General features: G+C 37.3%; 1 protein-coding gene across 3 annotated transcripts in view; it reads left to right on the top strand.

Annotated features, from left to right (window-relative positions):
* SOX13 (SRY-box transcription factor 13) overlaps nt 1–26,468 on the top strand; it is a 152,598-nt gene that overhangs the window by 12,209 nt on the left and 113,921 nt on the right. For all 3 annotated transcript variants that reach the window (XM_053706710.1, XM_053706709.1, XM_053706712.1), the window contains exon 2: nt 26,326–26,427. The gene's annotated coding sequence lies outside the window, so the exon portion shown is untranslated. The remainder of the gene's footprint in view (nt 1–26,325; nt 26,428–26,468) is intronic.

The following is a 26,468-nucleotide window of genomic DNA, read 5'->3' as shown; positions in this document are numbered from 1 at the left end:
TCAAACAATCTTCTATTTATTGAGCTTCTTAAAACTTAGCAAGGGATTGATTCTGTGTACATTGAATTGCAGGGGAACAATAGGATTGAATGACCAGTAAAGGCAAAATTGAAACCTTCATTACTGCGATAGAACATTCTGTTTTAAACAACTTTCCAAGCACTTCTATTTTCTAATGTGCTTTGTTCTTTTGGTATCCATTGTTGAAGAATACCTAGGTAGGCTGAGGAGGAATGCATTACTGGGAGCTAGCTGCTTGTCACTAGCTCACCCAATGTGTTCAGCTAGAGCATAGCTCTCCTTCAATAAAGAATACGAAGAGAATTAAGCAATTATGATAAAATAAATCAACCTGAAATTTAAAAATTGTATGCTCCATCTGAATCATAAAATAATTGTTAGCTTATGCCCCATTAAAGGGACATTGCACACTAGATTTTTCTTTGCATAAATGTTGTGTAGATGATCCATTTATATAGCCCATCTGGGTTTTGTTTTGCTTATTTTTAAATAGCATTGTGCTGATTTTCAGACTCCTAACCAAACCCCAACATTTTAGATATATACAGACTTCAGACTGCTTCTGTTTGTATAATGGGTCTTTTCATGGGAAGGGGGAGGGAGTTCTGCTCTCAGACATTTTCAGTGGGTGTCCCTGGCTAATCTCATCAATAGTGCTAAATTGGGAGCTTCTAAGTAAGTTTTTAAAAGGTTTTATACTGGATTTTTATATCAGTATCTGTACATCTTATTCTTTATAGTAGTGTCTATTACATGCAGTTAAATGAAAATTGGTGTATACTGTCCCTTTTTAAAGGTCTATTTCCTAACACATTTGCAGTGAAGCAGAGGCATGCTATTTCTGCAGACGCAAATTTACAGTTTTGAGAACTACAACAAAACCAAGAATATGTGATAATATCGTCTAGACCGAAAAATGCACAAATAATGATATTGTGAATGGATTAATGGAATACATTTGCTGAAAATATTAAACATTACAGCTGTAAATAATAAAGCTTTGTGCTACATAATTAAAAAATCATGAATAACCATTAGATTATAATGTATCTTAAATAGAAAACTATCTTTAGATAGATGTTTCCTCAAAAATCATTTTAATAAAAAAAAATCCTATTTAAATAAAAAAATAATCCTATTTAAATTAAAAAATCTGAAATATATAATATAATATATATATATATGTATATGTAGACAAAGTGCACTCCAAACGTTTCAATCAGCTGCCTTGGGTGCAAAAGACAGTATGTGTAGACAGGTAGAAGAAAGTGCACTCCAAAGGACTTACTTGTAGATCCACTTTATTTGTGAACGTTTTCGAGCTGAACTAGCTCGTCCTTTGTCTGAGGACGAGCTAGTTCGGCCTGGAAAACGTTCACAAATAAAGTGGATCTACAAGTAAGTCCTTTGGAGTGCACTTTCTTCTACCTGTCTATATATATATATATATATATATATATATATATATATATATATATATATATATATATATATATATATATAAAATATACACACATATAAAAATATATTAAATAAAAAACAGTGATTTCAATTTGTATGTATAAAATTATGTATATGTATACAGAATAATATAAAGTTGTATGAGCCATAGCTCCCAAGAATTATAAAACCTTTTACAAATTTACAAAATATGTAACTTCTAGTAATTTGTAACTGTAATAATTGTAATTTTTAATTTATTTTTTTAATTTATAATGTAATATTTAAAGTCCTGACTTGGTTGCTGTTTCTAATACATTTGGAAGGATCTATTTTGAAAGACATTGTGTTGTCTGTTGGATAAAGTACCATAATTGCTATAGCTGGATATATAGGGACACAAACATACATTAAAAGTATACCATTTTAAGAAACATTTTCTCACATACATTGTTTTTTACTCTGAGATAGGTACATTTTGCATAAGCTCTGTATCTGCACTACGAGCATGTAAAAACTGCTGCTGAACTTTATTAAAGTTAAATGGGCTTATTTTTAAAAAGTGTGCACCCTTGGTGCACTACAATATAATGCACCATTAAAACGAGTTGCCAAATTTATTTGAGGAGCTTGTGTATATAGATATATGTAAAATCACAGCACTGGCAGCATGGAGTAAAATTCCGGGAACATAGCCCTGTGATAAAATAACATAAGGAACTGCTATGAGGCTAGTCACAATGAACACACATGATACATTTGAAAGAAAACTGTGTGCTATGTAATAAAATATAAATAATAGAATATATGTTTTTTTTGTTTGCTCTTTACATATTGAGAAACTAGATATTTAAATTATATTATTTTTTTTGTAATCTGTCATTGTTAAAAATGTGTGTGTGTGTGTATATATATATATATATATATATATATATATATATGTGTGTGTGTGTATATATATGTGTGTGTGTATACATTTTTTTATACATACATAAATATACAAATATACATACAGATATACACACATCTATTATATTAATATGCATATGTTTTTAAAGTGTACTAATTAGTATTATTTTTTTTCTTTTTGATTATGAAAAAATAGAACACCATTTAATATAAGATTAACGAGTAACAGGTATCAAAAATATAATTGCATTTCATTTAATATCATTGCTGTATCATATAGTCAAACTTATGCTAATTCTGTCGCTGCTGTTTGTTGCTATATTTATAACTTATATACAACAGTTTACCCGTGGCTATGCGAGTTGTAGTATTTTATTCAGAGGAATAAAAACGTTTTTAAAAAAGTGTGATTTAAAAAAAAAAAAAAAATGTTTGATAAAAACTTTTTTCTGTTACTTTCAAAAATAGGTTTTAGAATATAAGCCCAAAAGCATATACTGCATTTAAATCTCTTGATTTACTTTTGTATTTTAATTGTTTTTAAATTAAATAATGAAGAAAAATAAAAGGAATGTATAGCTCTGTTTTCCTTCTGGGATTGGAACTATTACATGTAGCCGTCTGTATTATGGTGTTTCTGCACATTGGTTAAAAATATGGAATGTTGGGCACATTCATTCTAAATAAATGTTTACATTTTTTTGAACGTTCATTTGAAAAAATAAAAAATATTCCAAATATTAACATTTAAGCATTGATTCTCATAGACTTTGTTGTTTTTGGAACATTTGACTGCTAGAAAGAATGTCAAGGGGAACATGGTATGTAGCAGAGTTAGTGTCCGTTGCACAAAAGTGTAGCGTGTAGACCACGCCCTGTATGTAAAGTGATTTTAGTAAGTATCATTGACACCAAATATGTCAGACAAGACGAGATATAAAAAGACACAGCTGTGGGGCTTATGTAGTCATCATGTATTGTGGCTGTGTACACTACTCAACTATTGCAAGCTGTATTGTATGTGAGATAATTTATACAAACTGTTTGTGACATCAGGTTTGTCTGGATGCTGTGGGTATAAAATAAGTTTGTTGCTTAGACTTTGACTATTGATTTACCTTTGTGGCATTAAACCCCCCCCCAACAATTTTTACTTTATAAACTATGTAAACACAAGGCTTTTAGAATGGACTTATCTTTTCATGAAATGTCAGTTTGTTTAAGCGTTAAAAAAATGTAGACAGAAAGATGTACTCAAAGCAAAAAGTAGCGAAGAATAGTATGCAAATTGTATTTTTTTAATTATATTAGTTGTTTAAATATTGAAAAAATTAGTGCAATGTGTTTATAAAGAAATGGAGCTGCCATGTTGTAACCAAGTTTTCCATCTTTACTGAGGCCAGATAGGGACAGTTATAAATAGGTGTAAAGCCAATGACACTCTCTCTCTCTCTCTCTCTCTCTCTCTCTCTCTCTCTCTCTCTCTCTCCTCTCTCTCTCTCTCTCTCTCTCTCTCTCTCTCTCTCTCTCTCTCTCTCTCTCTCTCTCTCTCTCTCTCTCTCTCTCTCTCTCTCTCTCTCTCTCTCTCTCTCTCTCTCTCTCTTTCTCTCTCTATTTCTCTCTCTTTCTCTCTATTTCTCTCTCTATTTCTCTCTCTATTTCTCTCTCTCTTTCTCTCTCTTTCTCTCTCTTTCTCTCTCTTTCTCTCTCTTTCTCTCTCTTTCTCTCTCTTTCTCTCTCTTTCTCTCTCTTTCTCTCTCTTTCTCTCTCTTTCTCTCTCTTTCTCTCTCTTTCATAATTCGGATACAGTATGCAATTTTAAACAACTTAAAGGGACATAATACTCATATGCTAAATCACTTGAAACTGATGCAGTATAACTGTAAAAAGCTGACAGGAAAATATCACCTGAGCATCTCTATGTAAAAAAGGAAGATATTTTACCTCACAATCTCCTCAGCTCAGCAGAGTAAGTTCTGTGTAAAAAGGTTTACTTCACCTGCTCCCAGCTGCAGGTAAAAAAAAATAAAAAAAAAAATGAAGAAATGAACAGCAGCCAATCAGCATCAGCAGTGCTGAGGTCATGAACTCTTACTGTGATCTCATGAGATTTGACTTAACTCTCATGAGATTTCATAGTAAGCTTCCTTTACCTGATTGGTGAAATAATATGAGAGTGCACGAGGCTCATCCCTTCAGCTGTCCTAGGACAGACATACTAAAATGCTGCTTAGAAATCCTTTACAATGGGAGGTGGCTACTGAGGAACTTTTGAGGTAAAATATCTTTCTTTTTTACATAGAGATGTTCAGGAGATATTTTCTAGTCAGCTTTTTACAGCTATGCTGTATCACTTTCAAGTGTTTAAACATTTGGGTATTATTATGGCCCTTTAAAACGCTGCTGCCATTGAGTACTTACAGCGAAAGTAAACTTACCTTTATGTCAATTCAGGATATCATTCATTTTAAAAAATAAATATGACTTTCATTCATGATTCTTTATAAATAAAGTTATTGCCATTATTAAGCCATTTCTGAATGTTCACAATTTTTTTTTTTTTTGGCTGTTGATCACGTTTCTGGATCAGCCAACTGAAATTCTGGCCGTTAGGCAGCCGTCAGTGCACGTCATCCGCCTACTTGATCCTGTGCACATGCGCCATTGTTTGTTTTCACCTTCATCTCGGCATTCATGCGCGCTCACGTTTCGCACATGCGTATTCGCATTATTTAGGATTCCCCATAAGAAGTTTCCAATGCAGTTAACGCATGCGCGGTTGGGATAGGGTTTGATGATATACGTGTGCGCAGAAGACAGTGAGCTCGCCGATTGGCACATGAGTTGTTTCACTGAGCCTCGTGAACACGCTTTAGACAGACGTAGAAAGCGGGTGGGACTGCTCTATACGTCAAAGACAAGGAAAGGAGGAAATAGTATGTGGGAGGAGTCACGCATCGCAACGGTAGGGATTTTTATATATATATATATATATATATATATATATATATATATATATATATATATAATCGGTAAAATAGAAATAAATAAAAAAAAATTGCAAAAAGTTTGCGATTAAGTTAGGGTAATAGTGTAAATGTATTAATGTCTTGATGATGTTGAAAATTTACCTTCACTACACGTGCACACTCGTGAGCTCTTATTAGCCAACAAGTTTTCAATAAAAAAATACCAAGAAAACAAAGCAAATTTGGAAAGTTGTTTAAAATTGCACGCTCTATCTGAATCATGAAAGTTTAATTTTTACTTTATTACTGTCTGAATAACTTAAAACGGTATTCAATTATGATTGCACCATCTGTGGTGTTTAAATTGTATGAATTCTTTGTATCCATGTGCCCTATCTTTTTACAGCAGCAGATACGTTGAATTTGGTCCATTTAAATTTGACACAATTATGCTGGTTATAAAATAAAAACATCTTGTTAAACCTTCTTTATTGATAAAAAAATAAAAATCTGCAGGGAAGAAACCCCATAATGTTGGGCCTCTTTAATATAGAGAGCTTTGTAAATAAGCACTGAGCAAGAAAAAAAGATTCATAAATTAATGTTGACTGTTAACTGTAACCTTTGCACCTCTTGCTTGCTTGAGGAAGTAATGAATTAGTAACAGTGCATGAATACGCTCAACCAGTGTGTTGTTGGGACACACTAGATTGTCACATACTAGGTAGCTGATCAAGATCTATCTTTATATTTCTCACTCACTTACTCACTTTCTGTCTGTGTCTCACTCTCTCACTCACACACACTCTCTCTCACTCTCTCACTCACACTCTCTCTCTCTCTCTCTCTCTCTCTCTCTCTCTCTCACTATCTGTCTATTTATCTATCTATCTATCTATCTGTTTATCTATCATTCTTTCTTTAACTAGGTTAGTAAGGCTCTCCAGCGTGCGAAAGGTAAGTATTCTAACCCTTTAAAGGTAATTTTAAAGAAAGCAAATGAATACAGATGAATTTTAGCAGTATATTTCTTAATTTTTTTTAAAAAATGTTGTTGGTGCATTCATTCAATTATTCATCTCGATAAAACGAATGCACATCTCAAATTATGCTTAATAGATGATGGTTTTAAATTCTTTAAAACATTATTATTATTTATTTGTATAGCACTGCAAACTTCCGTAGCGCTGGGTACAGAGATAGGGCTATAAAATGAAAACAATTTGTGATAAGATACAAATACATAACTAAACAAAACTAGTACAGAAGGAGTACGGCCCTGCTCCGAAGAGCAGTTTAGTGATGCATTTCTGATGCACACACCCACACATAAAATTACTTTAAAGCTATGCACAAGCAGTTATGTCCCAAAATTAATTTAAAGGACCCCCCCCCCAAAAAAAAACAAAACAAAAAACAACCAAAACCATATCCCAAACTGCAACTGTCAGCCATTGTTGAGACATCAGAAAGTTGAAGGGACAATCTGGTATATTGAAAATTGTTTTTGTAAAAAGATTTTCCTTTTATTAACTATTCCCTAGCTGCATAACCAATACTGTTATATTAATATACTTTTTACCTCTAAGATTACTTGTATCTAAGCCCCTAATAATGCATTTTAGCCTATCAGTGCTGGTTCTTGTATAACCATTATCATTCTATGGAAGTGATAACTATGTTATCTATATGGCAAACATAAACTAGCGTTGTCTGTTAAACAGCATAGATAAGAGACAGCCTGCAGAGGCTTAGAAACAGGCAAACTTAGAGGTTATTAAAGGGACAGTCTAGTATAAATTAAACTTTCATTATTCAGATAGGACTTTTAATTTTAATCAACTTTCCAATTTACTTTTATCATCAAATTTGCTTTTTTCTCTTGGTAATCTTAGTTTAAACTAAACCTAGGTAGGCTCATATGCTGATTTCTAAGCCTTTGAGGGCTGCCTCTTATCACATGCTTTTTAAATCTCTTTTCAACACAAAGAGACAGAAAGTACACGTGGGCCATATAGATAAAACTGTGTTCAGGCACAGGGGGTTATTTAAGATTTAGCACAAAACAATGCTACATTTAAGACAATAGATTATAAACAGTCACAGTCATGTGATCGGGGGCTGGAAGAAGGTTCCTAGATACAAGGTAATCACAGAGGTAAAAAGTATATTAATATAACTGTGTTGGTTATGCAAAACTGGGGAATGGGTAATGAAGGGATTATCTATCTTTTAAAACAATAGCAATTCTATGGTAGACTGTCCCTTTAAGTATATTAATATGACAGTGTTGGTTATGCAAATCTCGGTAATGGGTTGTAAAGGCATTATCTTTCTTTTTAAACAATAAAAAAACAACCAAGTAGACTATCCCTTTAAAGGAACATGAAACCCAAACGTTTTCCTTCATAATTCATATAGAGCATACCATTTTAATACATTTTTCTATTTACTTCTGTTATCAGATTTGCTTAATTCTCTTGGTATCCTTTGGTGAAGGGACAGAAACACACTACAGGAAGCTAGCTGAACACATCAGGTGAGCCAATAAACGGACAGATATATGTGCATAAACCAATCAGCCGCTAGCTCCCAGTAGTGCACTTGTGCCCCCTGAGCCTATCTAGGTATGCTTTTCAACAAAGGATACAAAGAAAAAGAAGCAAAATCCATAATAAAGGTTTTGATGAATCCCCTGCTACCCCGACTGGGTAGCTCCACCAAAACGATCTTCCAACACCTGGAACCAGCCGCTATGTAGCGGAGAGAGAGTGATTTCAGCAATCCCCACCCAAATAACTAGACAATTAGCATTTAGGTGGAACAAAGAAGAACACTTTATTGGGACAAACACACAACATTTATACAGGAATTCATCTTGATAAGACAAAGGACAATCCCACAATTTTCCTGCCATTCCCGCCCCTCCAGACAGGCTGGCTCCTCCATAGCAGCCACAGTACCACAGAGTACCAGTACCCAGGGGCGGCGGTTTCGGGGTGATCCTGATGGAGCGGCAGCACTTCCAGGGTGTCACAGTCCAAAAAGCGGCGTGATTCGTTACTGGGGAGCGGAGTTACAGCCCGGTAAAGATTGGGGGGTAAGGGTGTTTAAAAACCCCAGTTCCCAAAGTAGCTCCCCTCCGGCAATTCCACCACCCCTTGTCCTCCCTAGGGGCTACCCATCCCCAAAAGAGCGGAGCTCTGGGGCAAAGGGCCGATGGGGCGACCAGGGGTAAAGTTAGCGGGTGTCCTGCTGTTCTGTGGCCGACCGGGAGTTCCAGGAGCCCTGCCAGCCTAGGAGGGTTTTACCGGTCAAAGACCATCTCTTCTCTGACAAAGTAGGAGATTGCGGTGGCTCTGAGGAGCCCAAGTCTGCTGAGAAACAGGGGTGAGGTAGTAGGGGGGTAGGGGTTTAACCCTTGCAGCCCGGTGCCTGTGACAAAGGTAAATTGGAAAGCTGTTTAAAATGAAATGCTCTATCTAAATCACAAAAGAAACATTTGGGTTTCATGTCATTTTGACAAACTTTTATTTAACTTGAAATGCTAAAATATTGTAGTGCAGCCATAATATATTGTAATTGGCCATACATACACAGCTAAAAAAATCGACTACAATTTTTATTTTTTTTACTGGTTTTAGCTTATGAACAATTGTGTTGCGGCCCTGTTTATTACCACGGATCACGTATTGTGAAAATGTCTCTGTACCACTAGGTTTATGTGACTTTTTATTAACAGGAGCTTTGTTTTTAAATAATCATTTTATGATGCTTCAGGTTTTTAAACCTATATTTAGTAAAAACAATAAAAGAAAAGTCTGCAGTATGCTGCTACAATTGGTAAATGTAGTTTTCTCCGTTCGTAAACAACTTTTTTTTTTTTTATGAGCCGCAATATGTTTAACATTTCAAATACAACAATTCCTGTTCTTTAACTGGATTTGCTCTAGTTCAGACAAGTACCTTTTTTTTTTGTCTATCAAGGGTTGGTCTATTTGCTTAAATATTTTAGTCAGAGTGGAAAATCCGCATTTCAGAAAAATAAATAGACTAACAATTTAGGTTTAAAGAAAAAAAAAAATCTATCTTGCAAAATATTTTTCTTTTTTTTTTTTTTTCTGGAAACAATTTAATTTTTTTTTTTTTTAGCAGTGCAGCCGTTTGTATTGATTTTTAGCATTTATTTGCATCTGTCTGCTCTAATGCTTGTTTACTTCCTGTTTGTGATTCAGTTCCCCTATTTGTAGGGTACAGTGGAATATACTGGGGCTTTTATGTAACTATAGTAACTATATAGTAATTTATATGATGGATTAACCATTGAATTACATTGTCTACAGCTAGAGCTTCTGAAAAAAACGTTATGGTGCAGTTTATGCATTGTTATCTATGTCACAGTAAGTCCTAATACTTCCTGACATCCTTAAAGGGACAGTCAACACCGGAATTTTAGTTGTTTTAAAAGATAGATAATCCCTTAATTACCAATTCCCCAGTTTTGCATAACCAACACAGTTACAATTATACACGTTTTACCTCTGTAATTTCCTTGTATCTAAGCCTCAGCAGATTGTCCCTTTATTTCTTTAGTTCTTTTTACAGACTTGCATTGGTAAATTCACGTGCATGAGCTCAATGTTATCTATATGAAATACATGAACTAATGCCCTCTAGTGGTGAAAAACTATCAAATTGCATTTAGATTAGAGGCGGCATTCAAGGTCTAAGAAATTATCATATAAACCTCCTATGTTTAGCTTTCAACTAAGAATACCAAGAGAACAAAGCAAAATTGGTGATAAAAGTAAATTGGAAAGTTGTTTAAAATGACATGCCCTATTGAATCATGAAAGTTTTTTTTTTGGACTTGACTGTCCCTTTAACACAACTAATGGACTGTTGCTCTTCAGTACTTTTCATAATTTGTGTATTATGCGACAATTGCTTTATTCTTTAACCCTTTGAGTGCTAATGACGGCTCTGAACCGTCACACAGTTTCCCCTTGGTGCTAATGACGACTCAGAGCCGTCACTAGCACTCTCCCACCTTGAGGGAGATCTGGGGGCTCCCATCCGCTCCTACGTCACCTCGCAACTTTATTAATTTATGTATCTCAGGCATCTAAGCAGCTACAGACCCCCAAGACCCATCATTGGAAAGGTAATCACCTTTGGTGTAATGGTATTAGTCTTGGGGATCTGGAAAAAAAAAAAAAAAAAAGTAAAACATTTTTTTTTACAAAATAAAAAAGTAAAAAAATAAATGAAATCAGCTTAGCACCCAGGTGGGAAAGTGCTTAGCACTCAAAGGGTTAAAGATCAAGACTGAAATCCTTTGCATAGTTTTCAAAGACGAAAATTGCATTAGATCTTAGTTTGTCAACCTTTAGTACTTGTATCTATTGAGTTAACTGGGGAAGAGTCAGGTGTGTGTGGGTGCATATATATATATATATATATATATATATATATATATATATATATATATATATATATATATATATAATTATATGCAACAAAAATATCTGCACTCACTGGACTTATGAAAAAACTTTATAGAAGTGACGTTTCGGGGTACAACACCCTGGTCTGAGGAAGGGGTGTTGTACCCTGAAACGTCACTTCTATAAAGTTTTTTCATATAAGTCCAGTGAGTGCGGATATTTTTGTTGCATTTGAATTGAATCCACATTTCCCTGGCAGTTGCCTGTATTAGGTGAGAGTGCGAGTCCATTTTGGGACGGTGTATATGCATGCATATATATATAAATAAAGAGACTGCACTCTCTGGATTTATAAATTCAACTTTACTTTGTGACATTTCAAGGTTTTCACCCCTTCCTACCTCCTTTATATTATTCCTGATGCACCCTGAATACGTTTGGTAGTCTGTGAGAGTGCTGCTTTTTCCAATTTGAATGAATAAAAAAAAATAAAAAAAAAAATATATATATATATATATATATATATTTTTTTTTTTTTTTTATTCATTCAAATTGGAAAAAGCAGCACTCTCACAGACTACCAAACGTATTCAGGGTGCATCGGGAATAATATAAAGGAGGTAGGAAGGGGTGAAAACCTTGAAATGTCACAAAGTAAAGTTGAATTTATAAATCCAGAGAGTGCAGTCTCTTTATTTATATATATATGCATGCATATACACCGTCCCAAAATGGACTCGCACTCTCACCTAATACAGGCAACTGCCAGGGAAATGTGGATTCAATTCAAATGCAACAAAAATATCCGCACTCACTGGACTTATATGAAAAAACTTTATAGAAGTGACGTTTCAGGGTACAACACCCCTTCCTCAGACCAGGGTGTTGTACCCCGAAACGTCACTTCTATAAAGTTTTTTCATAAGTCCAGTGAGTGCAGATATTTTTGTTGCATATAATTATATATATATATATCTCATTCATATAACGAATCCACCCTCCAGATTCAGCCACCTGGGTGCTAATATATTGAATATACAAACGGATTAAATGCGCTCACAGGAATTTTGGACATCACCACTGTCAAACTTTATTGACTTTTTGTGGACTACAATATCCCCTTGATCAGAATATATTAATGAATATTCTGATGAAGGGGATATTGTAGTCCCCGAAACGTCAATAAAGTTTGACACTGGACTGGTGATGTCCAGATTTCCTGTGTGTGCATTTAATCCATTTGTGTGTGTGTGTGTGTGTATGTGTAATATGTGTGTGTATGTATATATACACTCACCGGCCATTTTATTAGGTACACCTGTTCAATTGCTTGGTAACACAAATTGCTAATCAGCCAATCACATGGCAGCAACTCAATGCATTTAGACATCTAGACGTGGTGAAGACGACTTGCTGAGGTTCAAACCGAGCATCAGAATGGGGAAGAAAGGGGATTTAAGTGACTTTGAACGTGGCATGGTTGCTGGTGCCAGAAGGGCTGGTCTGAGTATTTAAAAAACTGCTGATCTACTGGGATTTTCATGCACAACCATCTCTAGGGTTTACAGAGAATGGTCCGAAAAGAGAAAATATCCAGTCAGTGGCAGTTGTGTGGACGACAATGCCTTGTTGATGTCAGGAGAATGGGCAGACTGGTTTGAGATGATAGAAAGGCAACAGTAACTCAAATAACCACTTGTTACAACCAAGGTATGCAGAATACCATCTCTGAACGCACAACACGTCGCACCATGAAGCAGAGGGGCTACAGCAGCAGAAGACCACACCGGGTGCACTACTGTCAGCTAAAAACACAAAACTGTGGCTACAATTCGCACAGGCTCACCAAAATTAGACAATAGAAGATTGGAAAAACTTTGCCTGGTCTGATGAGTCTGGATTTAAGCTGCAACATTCAGATGGTAGGGTCAGAATTTGGCGTAAACTACATGAAAGCATGGATTCATCCTGACTTGTATCAACGGTTCAGGCTGGAGGTGATGGTGTAATGGTGTGGGGGATATTTTCTTGGCACACTTTGGGCCCCTTAGTACCAATTGAGCATTGTTTAAATGTTACGGTCTACCTAAGTATTGTTGCTGACCATGTCCATCCCTTTATGACTACAGTGTATCCATCTTCTGATGGCTAGTTCCAGCAGGGTAATGCACCATGTCACAAAGCTCAAATCATCTCAAACTGGTTTCATGAGCAAGACAATGAGTTCACTGTACTCAAATGGTCCCCACAGTCGCCAGATCTCTATCCAACAAAGCACCATTGGGATGTGGTGGAACGGGAGATTCGCATCATGGATGTGCAGCCGGCAATTCTGCAGCAACTGCGTGATGCTATCATGTCAATATGGACCAAAATGTCTGAGGAATGCAACACCTTGTTACATCTATGCCACAAATAATTAAGGCAGTTCTGAGGGCAAAAGAGGGCCCAACCCGGTACTAGCAAGGTGTATCTAATAAAGTGGTCGGTGAGTGTATGTATGTATGTATGTGTGTGTATGTGTATATATGTATATATATATATATATGTATGTATGTATGTATGTATATGTGTATATATATATATATATATATATATATATAATTAGAGCTGCAACAACTAATCGGCATAATCGATTATGAAAATAGTTGTCAAAGAATCTAATAATCGATTAGTTGGTTTGCAATTAGTTGGTCTGTGCACGGCACCAGCTGCTTCACTCCAATGAACTCCTGCACATGGTATTGTGTTTTATGGTTATGCCCTTAGCCTAAAGGACATCTACAGATGTTTACTTTTCACTTTTTTAGGACACTATAAGTTTCTTTTTAAGTTTACAACTACTCCTGTCTTATGTGCAACCCAGAAATAAAATAGGAGTCATAATTTGGATTGTTTATATTAAATCAGGTGATTTGGGACTATGCTTTGCATGATATAGCGCTGAGCTTGTTATTTACACCTAGCCCTAGATTGATGGCATTTGTCATATGAATTGATGTCACTATTACCTGTTTACACAATTTTTAGTGGTTTGCTTGCTGTTGCTGATTATATGTTCTGTATTGATAAATGTGTAATGCTGTGTCCTGTTACTGATATATAGGGGAGGCCGATTTACTAACTGTCGGACAGACATGATTCGCTGTAGCGATCATGTCCGCCCGACATCGCTGAATGCCGACAGCATGTGGACACGTTGACATTTTTTGCATTTCAATGCAAAGTTTCTGAAATGGTGAATAACAGAATGTTATAAACAGTTGTAGTCTACTTCTTATTATTAGACCAACAGTTGTGTTAATGTAAAGTTGTAAAGTTTTAGTAAGAAGTTTATATTTATAACACTCAGTATGTGGGTTACTTTAAATACAGAAAAAATTATTTATTTTTTACCCGATTAGTCGATTAATCGAAAAAATAATCAGCCGATTAATCGATTATGAAAATAATCGTTAGTTGCAGCCCTAATATATATATTACTGACACAGATGTGACTATAGTAAATAGTATCTTGCATAAAGTAAAATGTGCCAGCCTGTGTGCATCAAATAATTGTTTCCGTGTAATCTGACAAACGGCTACATTTAAAAAGATTTGCAGCATAGGCACACAAGCATTTTGCTACAATACTTGTCAAGCTATGTGTGCATTGCCCTGTTTACACAAAAAGAAATGTAACCGATAACCACAAACCATTATTAATGCATAAGAAGATATATTGCAGTCCAATAGAGCTCAGTGCTACTAAAGAAAAAGCTATCAGTGGCCCAGTCATAGCTTTTACTATGCACCTAAAATAGAGCATACGTCGGTAAGCTTTGTGCACCTGCATCCAGAGACTGCGACCCCTCAAACAACAAGCGGTGACTCCTATGGAGCTGGCGATGACACATAACACGTCATGGTTATTGCGACACATGTTACTACTGGCTCTCTGATCTTTAGCTAGCTATTATATGTGGTAGATTATACTTGGAAAAATAAATACATAAATAAAATAAATATATATATATATATATATATATATATATATATATATATACACTTTTATTCTGTATATAGTCTTTTTGTTGAAAAAAAAAAGTTTCCAATTTCTATTATGAAATTTGCTTTGTTCCCATGGTAATTCTTTGTTGAGGATAAACCTAGGTAGGTGTCTCGAGCACTACATGGCAGAAGATAGAGTTGCCAGCTAGCGCTCTTGCATATGTATAATATTTTTGCTAAACTGCTGCCATATAGTGCTGCAGAGGCGTGCACGCTCCCGAGCCTCCCTTCCTGCTTTTCAACAAAAGATACCAAGAAAATGTTCTAGCTTAATAAGGAAAGGAAAAAAAAAATCAAAATTAAAACTAGAACATGCAATTTAAAGAGACTTTTATATGTATTATCAGTTGCTTCTTTCTCTTGGTATGTCTTAAAAAGGAAAGCCTAGCTAGGCTTAGGAGCAGCAGTGTAATACTGGGAGCAAGATGGTGATTGGTGTCTACACACATATGCTTCTTGCCATTGGCTCACCATATGTGTTCAGCTGGGGGTTATACACATAACTATATGCAGTAGTGTAATAGTAAAATGCTCTAACACATCAGAACATATATACATAAACATAAACATATATATATATATATATATATATATATATATATATATATATATATATATATATATATATATATATATATATATATATATATATAATATATAGCAAATCATTAATGTTCTTTTAATTTATGGCCTCAACTGTTACATATAGATGCTGGCACTTTGTGTACCTCTCTGTCTATCTATAAATGCACTTTACTGGCACTATAGTGAGTCAATAGTAAAGTGTCATAGAGCATCTCTCAGTTTTTTCTTTTTTAGTTGTTCTGACCTGAAAAAATGTTTCTTACTAAATAATAATCTATTTTTTAAAGGCGTGATAAAGTTACTGGCATGTGCAGCTGGCACTGATCTCGAGACAAAATCTTTCATGACAAGATACTGACACAGATGTGACTATAGTAAATAGTATCTTGCATAAAGTAAAATGTGCCAGCCTGTGTGCATCAAATAATTGTTTCCGTGTAATCTGACAAACGGCTACATTTAAAAAGATTTGCAGCATAGGCACACAAGCATTTTGCTACAATACTTGTCAAGCTATGTGTGCATTGCCCTGTTTACACAAAAAGAAATGTAACCGATAACCACAAACCATTATTAATGCATAAGAAGATATATTGCAGTCCAATAGAGCTCAGTGCTACTAAAGAAAAAGCTATCAGTGGCCCAGTCATAGCTTTTACTATGCACCTAAAATAGAGCATACGTCGGTAAGCTTTGTGCACCTGTATCCAGAGACTGCGACCCCTCAAACAACAAGCGGTGACTCCTATGGAGCTGGCGATGACACATAACACGTCATGGTTATTGCGACACATGTTACTACTGGCTCTCTGATCTTTAGCTAGCTATTATATGTGGTAGATTATACTTGGAAAAATAAATACATAAATAAAATAAATAAATATATATATATATATATATATATATATATATATATACACTTTTATTCTGTATATAGTCTTTTTGTTGAAAAAAAAAAAGTTTCCAATTTCTATTATGAAATTTGCTTTGTTCCCATGGTAATTCTTTGTTGAGGATAAACCTAGGTAGGTGTCTCGAGCACTACATGGCAGAAGATAGAGTTGCCAGCTAGCGCTCTTGCATATGTATAATATTGTTGCTAAACTGCTGCCATATAGTGCTGCAGAGGCGTGCACGCTCCCGAGCCTCCCTTCCTGCTTTTCAACAAAAGATACCAAGAAAATGTTCTAGCTTAATAAGGAAAGGAAAAAAAAAAATCAAAATTAAAACTAGAACATGCAATTTAAAGAGACTTTTATATGTATTATCAGTTGCTTCTTTCTCTTGGTATGTCTTAAAAAGGAAAGCCTAGCTAGGCTTAGGAGCAGCAGTGTAATACTGGGAGCAAGATGGTGATTGGTGTCTACACACATATGCTTCTTGCCATTGGCTCACCATATGTGTTCAGCTGGGGGTTATACACATAACTATATGCAGTAGTGTAATAGTAAAATGCTCTAACACATCAGAACATATATACATAAACATATATATATATATATATATATATATATATATATATATATATATATAATATATAGCAAATCATTAATGTTCTTTTAATTTATGGCCTCAACTGTTACATATAGATGCTGGCACTTTGTGTACCTCTCTGTCTATCTATAAATGCACTTTACTGGCACTATAGTGAGTCAATAGTAAAGTGTCATAGAGCATCTCTCAGTTTTTTCTTTTTTAGTTGTTCTGACCTGAAAAAATGTTTCTTACTAAATAATAATCTATTTCTTCTGTTATGTGTGATCAGTCCACGGGTCATCATTACTTCTGGGATATTATCTGCTCCCCTACAGGAAGTGCAAGAGGATTCACCCAGCAGAGTTGCTATATAGCTCCTCCCCTCTACGTCACCTCCAGTCATTCTCTTGCACCCAAAGACTAGATAGGAGGTGTGAGAGGACTATGGTGATTATACTTAGTTTTTAGAACTTCAATCAAAAGTTTGTTATTTTAAAATAGCACCGGAGCGTGTTATTACCTCTCTGGCAGAGTTTGAAGAAGAATCTACCAGAGTTTTTCTTATGATTTTAACCGGAGTAGTTAAGATCATATTGCTGTTTCTCGGCCGTCTGAGGGAGGTAAAAACTTCAGATCAGGGGACAGCGGGCAGTTGAATCTGCATTGAGGTATGTAGCAGTTTTTATTTTCTGAATGGAATTGATGAAAAAATCCTGCCATACCGTTATAATGAACATGTATGTATGCTTTACACTTTAGTATTCTGGAGATGGTATTACACCGGAATTACTCTGTAAAAGTACATTAAACCTTTTAATAGGTATTTTTCATGTTAAACGTTTTTGCTGGAATGTAGAATCGTTTGCATTAATGAGGTACTGAGTGAATAAATATTTGGGCATTATTTTTCCACTTGGCAGTTTGCTTGTGTTAATTATGACAGTTTCGTTTCTCTCTCACTGCTGTGTGTGAGAGGGAGGGGCCGTTTTTGGCGCTCTTTGCTACGCATCAAAAATTCCCAGTCAGTTTTTCTGCATGATCCGGTTCATCTCTAACAGAACTCAGGGGTCTTCAAACTTCTTTGAAGGGAGGTAGATTCTCTCAGCAGAGCTGTGAGACTTATATAGTGATGCTATAACTGTTTTTCAGTTCATTATTTCAACTGTCATTTAATCGTTTAGTGCTTCTTGAGGCACAGTACGTTTTTATTAAATAAAATTGCAACCGAGTTGCATGTTTATTGCTAGTGTGTTAAACATGTCTGATTCAGAGGAAGATACCTGTGTCATTTGTTCCAATGCCAAGGTGGAGCCCAATAGAAATTTATGTACTAACTGTATTGATGCTACTTTAAATAAAAGCCAATCTGTACAAATTGAACAAATTTCACCAAACAGCGAGGGGAGAGTTATGCCGACTAACTCGCCTCACGTGTCAGTACCTGCATCTCCCGCCCGGGAGGTGCGTGATATTATGGCGCCTAGTACATCTGGGCAGCCATTACAGATAACATTACAAGATATGGCTACTGTTATGACTGAAGTTTTGGCTAAATTACCAGAACTAAGAGGCAAGCGTGATCACTCTGGGGTGAGAACAGAGTGCGCTGATAATTCTAGGGCCATGTCTGATACTGCGTCACAGCTTGCAGAGCATGAGGACGGAGAGCTTCATTCTGTAGGTGACGGTTCTGATCCAAACAGATTGGATTCAGATATTTCAAATTTTAAATTTAAATTGGAAAACCTCCGTGTTTTACTAGGGGAGGTCTTAGCAGCTCTCAACGATTGTAACACTGTTGCAATACCAGAGAAAATGTGTAGGTTGGATAAATACTTTGCGGTACCGGCGAGTACTGACGTTTTTCCTATACCTAAGAGATTAACTGAAATTGTTACTAAGGAGTGGGATAGACCCGGTGTGCCGTTCTCACCCCCTCCAATATTTAGAAAGATGTTTCCAATAGACGCCACCACACGGGACTTATGGCAAACGGTCCCTAAGGTGGAGGGAGCAGTTTCTACTTTAGCTAAGCGTACCACTATCCCGGTGGAGGATAGCTGTGCTTTTTCAGATCCTATGGATAAAAAATTAGAGGGTTACCTTAAGAAAATGTTTGTTCAACGAGGTTTTATATTACAACCCCTTGCATGCATCGCGCCGATCACGGCTGCGGCAGCATTTTGGATTGAGTCTCTGGAAGAGAACCTTAGTTCAGCTACGCTGGACGACATTACGGACAGGCTTAGAGTCCTTAAACTAGCTAATTCATTTATTTCGGAGGCCGTAGTACATTTAACCAAACTTACGGCTAAGAATTCAGGATTCGCCATTCAGGCACGTAGGGCGCTGTGGCTAAAATCCTGGTCGGCTGATGTAACTTCTAAGTCCAAATTACTTAATATACCCTTCAAGGGGCAAACTTTATTTGGGCCCGGTTTGAAAGAAATTATTGCTGACATTACAGGAGGTAAGGGCCACGCTCTACCTCAAGACAAAGCCAAAGCTAAGGCTAGACAGTCTAATTTTCGTCCCTTTCGGAATTTCAAAGCAGGAGCGGCGCCAACTTCCACTGCACCAAAACAGGGAGGAGCTGTTGCTCGTTACAGACAAGGCTGGAAGCCTAACCAGTCCTGGAACAAGGGCAAGCAGGCCAGTAAACCTGCTGCTGCCCCAAAGACAGCATGAACCGAGGGCCCCCGATCCGGGACCGGATCTAGTGGGGGGCAGACTTTCTCTCTTCGCCCAGGCTTGGGCAAGAGATGTCCAGGATCCCTGGGCGCTAGAGATCATATCTCAGGGATACCTTCTAGACTTCAAATTCTCTCCCCCAAGAGGGAGATTTCATCTGTCAAGGTTGTCAACAAACCAAATAAAGAAGGACGCGTTTCTACGCTGTGTACAAGATCTATTATTAATGGGAGTGATCCATCCGGTTCCGCGGTCGGAACAAGGACAAGGGTTTTACTCAAACCTGTTTGTGGTTCCCAAAAAAGAGGGGACTTTCAGGCCAATCTTGGATTTAAAGATCCTAAACAAATTCCTAAGAGTTCCATCGTTCAAAATGGAAACTATTCGGACAATCTTACCCATGATCCAAGAGGGTCAGTACATGACCACAGTGGATTTAAAGGATGCTTACCTTCACATACCGATTCACAAAGATCATTACCGGTATCTAAGGTTTGCCTTCTTAAACAGGCATTACCAGTTTGTAGCCCTTCCATTCGGATTGGCTACGGCTCCAAGAATCTTCACAAAGGTTCTGGGTGCCCTTCTGGCGGTACTAAGACCGCGAGGAATTTCGGTAGCTCCGTACCTAGACGACATTCTGATACAAGCTTCAAGCTTTCAAACTGCCAAGTCTCATACAGAGTTAGTTCTGGCATTTCTAAGGTCGCATGGATGGAAAGTGAACGAAAAGAAGAGTTCTCTCTTTCCTCTCACAAGAGTTCCATTCTTGGGGACTCTTATAGATTCTGTAGAAATGAAGATTTATCTGACAGAAGACAGATTAACAAAGCTTCTAAATGCATGCCGTGTCCTTCATTCCATTCAACTCCCGTCAGTAGCTCAATGCATGGAGGTGATCGGCTTAATGGTAGCAGCAATGGACATAGTTCCCTTTGCACGCCTACATCTCAGACCGCTGCAATTGTGCATGCTGAGTCAGTGGAATGGGGATTACTCAGATTTGTCCCCCACTCTGAATCTGGATCAAGAGACCAGAAACTCTCTTCTATGGTGGCTTTCTCGGCCACATCTGTCCAGGGGGATGCCGTTCAGCAGGCCGGACTGGACAATTGTAACAACAGACGCCAGCCTTCTAGGTTGGGGCGCTGTCTGGAATTCTCTGAAGGCTCAGGGACAATGGAGTCAGGAGGAAAGTCTCCTGCCAATAAACATTCTGGAATTGAGAGCAGTTCTCAATGCCCTTCTAGCTTGGCCCCAGTTAAAGACTCGGGGGTTCATCAGGTTTCAGTCGGACAACATCACGACTGTAGCTTACATCAACCATCAAGGAGGGACAAGAAGCTCCCTAGCAATGATAGAAGTATCAAAGATAATTCGCTGGGCAGAGTCTCACTCTTGCCACCTGTCAGCAATCCACATCCCGGGAGTGGAGAACTGGGAGGCGGATTTCTTGAGTCGCCAGACTCTTCATCCAGGGGAGTGGGAACTTCATCCGGAGGTCTTTGCCCAAATACTTCGACGTTGGGGCAAACCAGAGATAGATCTCATGGCGTCTCGCCAGAACGCCAAACTTCCTCGCTACGGATCCAGATCCAGGGATCCGGGAGCGGTTCTGATAGATGCTTTGACAGCACCTTGGAACTTCAGGATGGCTTATGTGTTTCCACCCTTCCCACTGCTTCCTCGATTGATTGCCAAAATCAAACAGGAGAGAGCATCAGTGATTCTAATAGCGCCTGCATGGCCGCGCAGGACTTGGTATGCAGATCTAGTGGACATGTCATCCTGTCCGCCTTGGTCTCTACCTCTAAGACAGGACCTTCTGATTCAGGGTCCATTCAAACATCAAAGTCTAACTTCTCTGAAGCTGACTGCTTGGAAATTGAACGCTTGATTTTATCAAAACGTGGTTTTTCTGAGTCGGTTATTGATACCCTGATACAGGCTAGGAAGCCTGTTACCAGGAAGATTTACCATAAAATATGGCGTAAATACCTATACTGGTGTGAATCCAAAGATTACTCCTGGAGTAGGGTTAGGATTCCTAGGATATTGTCTTTTCTACATGAAGGTTTAGAAAAGGGTTTATCGGCTAGCTCATTAAAGGGACAGATCTCAGCTCTGTCCATCTTGTTACACAGGCGTCTGTCAGAAAATTCAGACATCCAGGCCTTTTGTCAGGCTTTAGCTAGGATCAAGCCTGTGTTTAAAACTGTTGCTCCGCCATGGAGTTTAAACTTAGTTCTTAACATTTTACAGGGTGTTCCGTTTGAACCCCTTCATTCCATTGATATAAAATTGTTATCTTGGAAAGTTCTATTTTTAATGGCTATTTCCTCGGCTCGAAGAGTCTCTGAGTTATCAGCCCTACATTGTGATTCTCCTTATCTGATCTTTCACTCAGACAAGGTAGTTCTGCGTACTAAACCTGGGTTCTTACCTAAGGTAGTCACTAACAGGAATATCAATCAAGAGATTGTTGTTCCATCCTTGTGTCCAAATCCTTCTTCAAAGAAGGAACGTCTTCTACACAATCTGGATGTAGTTCGTGCCCTCAAGTTCTACTTGCAGGCAACTAAAGATTTTCGCCAAACTTCTTCCCTGTTTGTCGTTTATTCTGGACAGAGGAGAGGTCAAAAAGCTTCTGCTACCTCTCTCTCTTTTTGGCTTCGTAGCATAATACGTTTAGCCTATGAGACTGCTGGACAGCAGCCTCCTGAAAGAATTACAGCTCATTCCACTAGAGCTGTGGCTTCCTCTTGGGCCTTTAAGAATGAGGCCTCTGTTGAACAGATTTGCAAGGCTGCAACTTGGTCTTCGCTTCATACTTTTTCCAAATTTTCCAAATTTGACACTTTTGCTTCTTCGGAGGCTATTTTTGGGAGAAAGGTTCTTCGGGCAGTGGTTCCTTCTGTATAATGAGCCTGCCTATCCCTCCCGTCATCCGTGTACTTTTGCTTTGGTATTGGTATCCCAGAAGTAATGATGACCCGTGGACTGATCACACATAACAGAAGAAAACATAATTTATGCTTACCTGATAAATTCCTTTCTTCTGTTGTGTGATCAGTCCACGGCCCGCCCTGTTTTTTAAGGCAGGTACATATTTTTTAAATTATAATTCAGTCACCACTACACCCTTGGTTTCTCCTTTCTCGTTGGTCTTTGGTCGAATGACTGGAGGTGACGTAGAGGGGAGGAGCTATATAGCAACTCTGCTGGGTGAATCCTCTTGCACTTCCTGTAGGGGAGCAGATAATATCCCAGAAGTAATGATGACCCGTGGACTGATCACACAACAGAAGAAAGGAATTTATCAGGTAAGCATAAATTATGTTTTTTTAAAGGCGTGATAAAGTTACTGGCATGTGCAGCTGGCACTGATCTCGAGACAAAATCTTTCATGACAAGATACACCTTTAGTCATATTTTAGTTATCTTATTATTCTAACAGTTAATATTTTGGCTGTGGGGGGGGAGTACTTTGTGATGAATAAAGGAAAAAAATAAATAAGATTAGATCAGTTCTTTGCAAAAGAACAGCCCCCCCCCCCCGACCTGCTATCTTTGCTTTGAGGTGCATAAAGATCTTTTGGTGGGATAGCTGATTGTACATCATCTAATTTCTTATCATGCATTATGTGCGCTTCAAGAAACGCTGATGGTGGCAAATTATAAAAAAAAATTGAGGTTGGTGATCAGTTGCAAGATAAGAGTACTCCTGACGTGGGTTACGGGAAGAAAGGGGCTGGCAAAAGTTAATAAAAAGAAAAAAAAATAGTCATTATTTAGAGTGTGGAAAAGAGTGCTCAACACATCCTTTATTTATCTGTTGTTAAGACATAAAGGTAAGTGGGTGCAAGAACTGATTGTTTGTGGCTATTCTGTACTGGGTGCTTGGAGCGCTCTATACATGCAGTTGCTCTCCAGCAGATGCTGACACATTGCTTTAAATAGGACCAATAATAAAGTAAAAATGTTGCGCTTATGTTGGTATTTTTGTTTTTAGTGGTAGTTTTTTTTATTTTAAGAGATCTGATGAATGGCTTTATTTATGTGAGATGCTATTCTTTGTACATTGCTATGTTCCCAATACTTTTTAATCATCTTTTTTCTGTCTCATTTTCAACACAGTATATTTGTGTTTTTTTATTTTTCTAATTTTTTTTGTCCTGAAAACCAATTATTTTTTTTATTCTAGCAGGGATGTGTGTCCCTATCTGCCAGTAAAACAGTGGTAACTGTCCTCATCAGCCAGTAAAGATATTAGTAGGAAGTTTGAAATCAATACTGCAATATTAGCTTTAATTTAGCTTTTACATAACATTTTTTTATGCTTTTTCATATGCTAGATTTTTTTTTATATGTGCAATGTCCCTTTGAGTTATAGCTTGTGGGGTTGGCTATAGGTGAAGATACATTTTGTGATCCTACAAATATTTGAAAAAACTTTATTGGTAAGAACTGTGCTGTTATATGGTGTCACATGCTTATGGGTAGGATATTAGAAATTTATAGACCTTTTTTATATATAATTTGGCTAAATCCTTATATGCTTTGGCATATTAATTACTATAGGGATACTAGATATCAATATATAGTTGAGCATGTTCAGTGTGTAGATACATAGCATGTTGTGCAAAATATTTATTATTGGCAAATATATGTGGCATTTATAAACGCACCATTCCAAGATAGTATTTTAGATAGACAGTACAGTACTGTCTTCATTATCAGAGGATAAAGCAGGGTGCCCATCTTTAGTGTAGTGTAGTCTAACTAATTACTTGTTTTTTTAATTTCCCAGAATGATCTACCTGAGTGCATAGTGCAACCACATGCACTTTTAGCAATTCATAATTTGCTCTTCCTACAAGAAAACGCCTGTTTTCTACTTGCAGCCAAAATGTTTGTACTGTTATACTTTTGTCGTACTCATTTGCGTATTTGTTTTTAACTTGAGGTTGTGTTAAAACTTTTGAGTGTGGGAAAACAGCATTTTTAGACCTTACTGGCACAGGTGGTAAAGATATGCAGCATTATTACATGGTGCAGCATTTTCATTATTAGTGTATACATATTCACATCATTACAGTTCAACAATGGGGCTTTTTTACTGTATGGATATTTGTGTGTGTGTACTGTAGCATGTTTGTTTTTGAGTGTACATAGTAACCATTGTATATTATTAGCACATTATTTCTCATTGTTTGTCTGTGCCCTATACTGATCATTAGTTTCTAAATACTCAGGAATACTGTTCTTTGTTGTAAGCTCATAATATATATATATATATATATATATATATATATATATATAACACACAGAGAAAACCCAGCACTCACAGGCAAGGCAAGCTCACAGCTAAGATTTAAAAGCAAAAATGGAAAGGTTAGTTACCGCATCTGGCCATATGGAACAAGCCCAGGTACCACGTCAAGGTCCTTTCCAATACCTGGGACCCTAACACAGCCACACAATGCAAGCTCTCAAATCCAGACAAACTGTGAACAAGGGAAGGGTGCACAGGCATATGTAATCACCCAGCAACATACAAAACACTGAAGAGAACTGCACTCCAAGACCGGACCAGGTACACATCCCATAACCCTGCAACATGCTCAGCCCTGGGTGCTCAGTGGCACTCCAAAAAGCTGTGCTGTTACCAGAGTCACGGGCAGTTAACCCCAGACAGGAGTGGGTGCCAGAACCACAGGGGAATTACAAAACAAATAAATACAACACACAGAGAAAATCCTGAACTCACAGGCAAGCTCACGGCTAAGATTTAAAAGCAAAAATGGAAAGGTTAGTTACCGCGAAGTGGCGGCATAAGCTGGGTTTATGCCGCCACTTCCATAAATAAATTCCAGCTGTGAAGCAAATTTTTGTGGTGTGCCGCAATGCCTCCATCAGGGCCGTTTCTAGGGGTGGCGCCACAGGCTGCCCAACTACCAGGGGTAGAGTGTTAAGGACTGTCAGGGCTGGCCTTAAAACAGCACAAGCGTGACAAGCCACGCTAAGTGTAAGTTTGCGGAGTCTGGCGGGGAAATGAGTGCGCGCCTAAATTGAAGGGACTTTGTGAAAGTTTATGGTGCTGGAGCCTGGGACCTAAGAGGCATTGGGTTAGCTTGCTGGACTCTCATACTGTTTATAGCTTAGCATCCCGCCAGAGAACTCTGCAGCATTACACACTTTGCCGCTATAGCAGTGGAAGAGTCGCTTAGATGTTAACCCCTTTCATGGGGTTAAATACAGTTACCAAAGAGATTTTTATTTTACTGCATATTTGCTTTTTGCTTTTTTCAATCAATTTTTAAATGCATTTAATTTCTGCACACAAACTATATTTGTTCTGCTGCTGCAGGCAGAGTAGAAGTAATTTGTTTCTGTTTTTTAATATGCCCCACTGATAAAACACTTGGCCCCCCCAGTAAAAATTTATCTAGAACCGCCTCTAGTTTTTTTTTAAGAGCCAAGCATCATTTTGTACAAATGTGTGTTATGATAATCTAAAAAGCTAGGTGCCAGACAAGACTTTTTTTCTTTCCTCCTAGATAGGAGCCAGGATTTGTCAAGCTCAACTCTGTATAAAAATGTCTAACAACTGCAACATGCAGAAATCTGCTATGAAAGTATTGAAAACTCACACAAATCATGATTCTCCCCTATCCTAATAGTTTTGTTTTTCTTTGCATTTGTATTTATTTTATTTTGTTTGTTCCTTTTACCAGCTTGAGTGCCCCTTATTGGTAACCTCTCCTTTGCTGACTAAATGGATGCCTGGACACTCAAGAGAAAGTGACATGCTGCCCTGGAAATGTGCAGAGGACAAGGTAAATTAATTACCCCTCTCCTCTTTGCTTCTCCATCCTCT

This window comes from Bombina bombina, chromosome 3, assembly GCF_027579735.1.
Source record: "Bombina bombina isolate aBomBom1 chromosome 3, aBomBom1.pri, whole genome shotgun sequence".
NCBI classification, from domain to species: Eukaryota; Metazoa; Chordata; class Amphibia; order Anura; family Bombinatoridae; genus Bombina; species Bombina bombina.
This window is presented reverse-complemented; position numbering and strand designations above follow the sequence as displayed.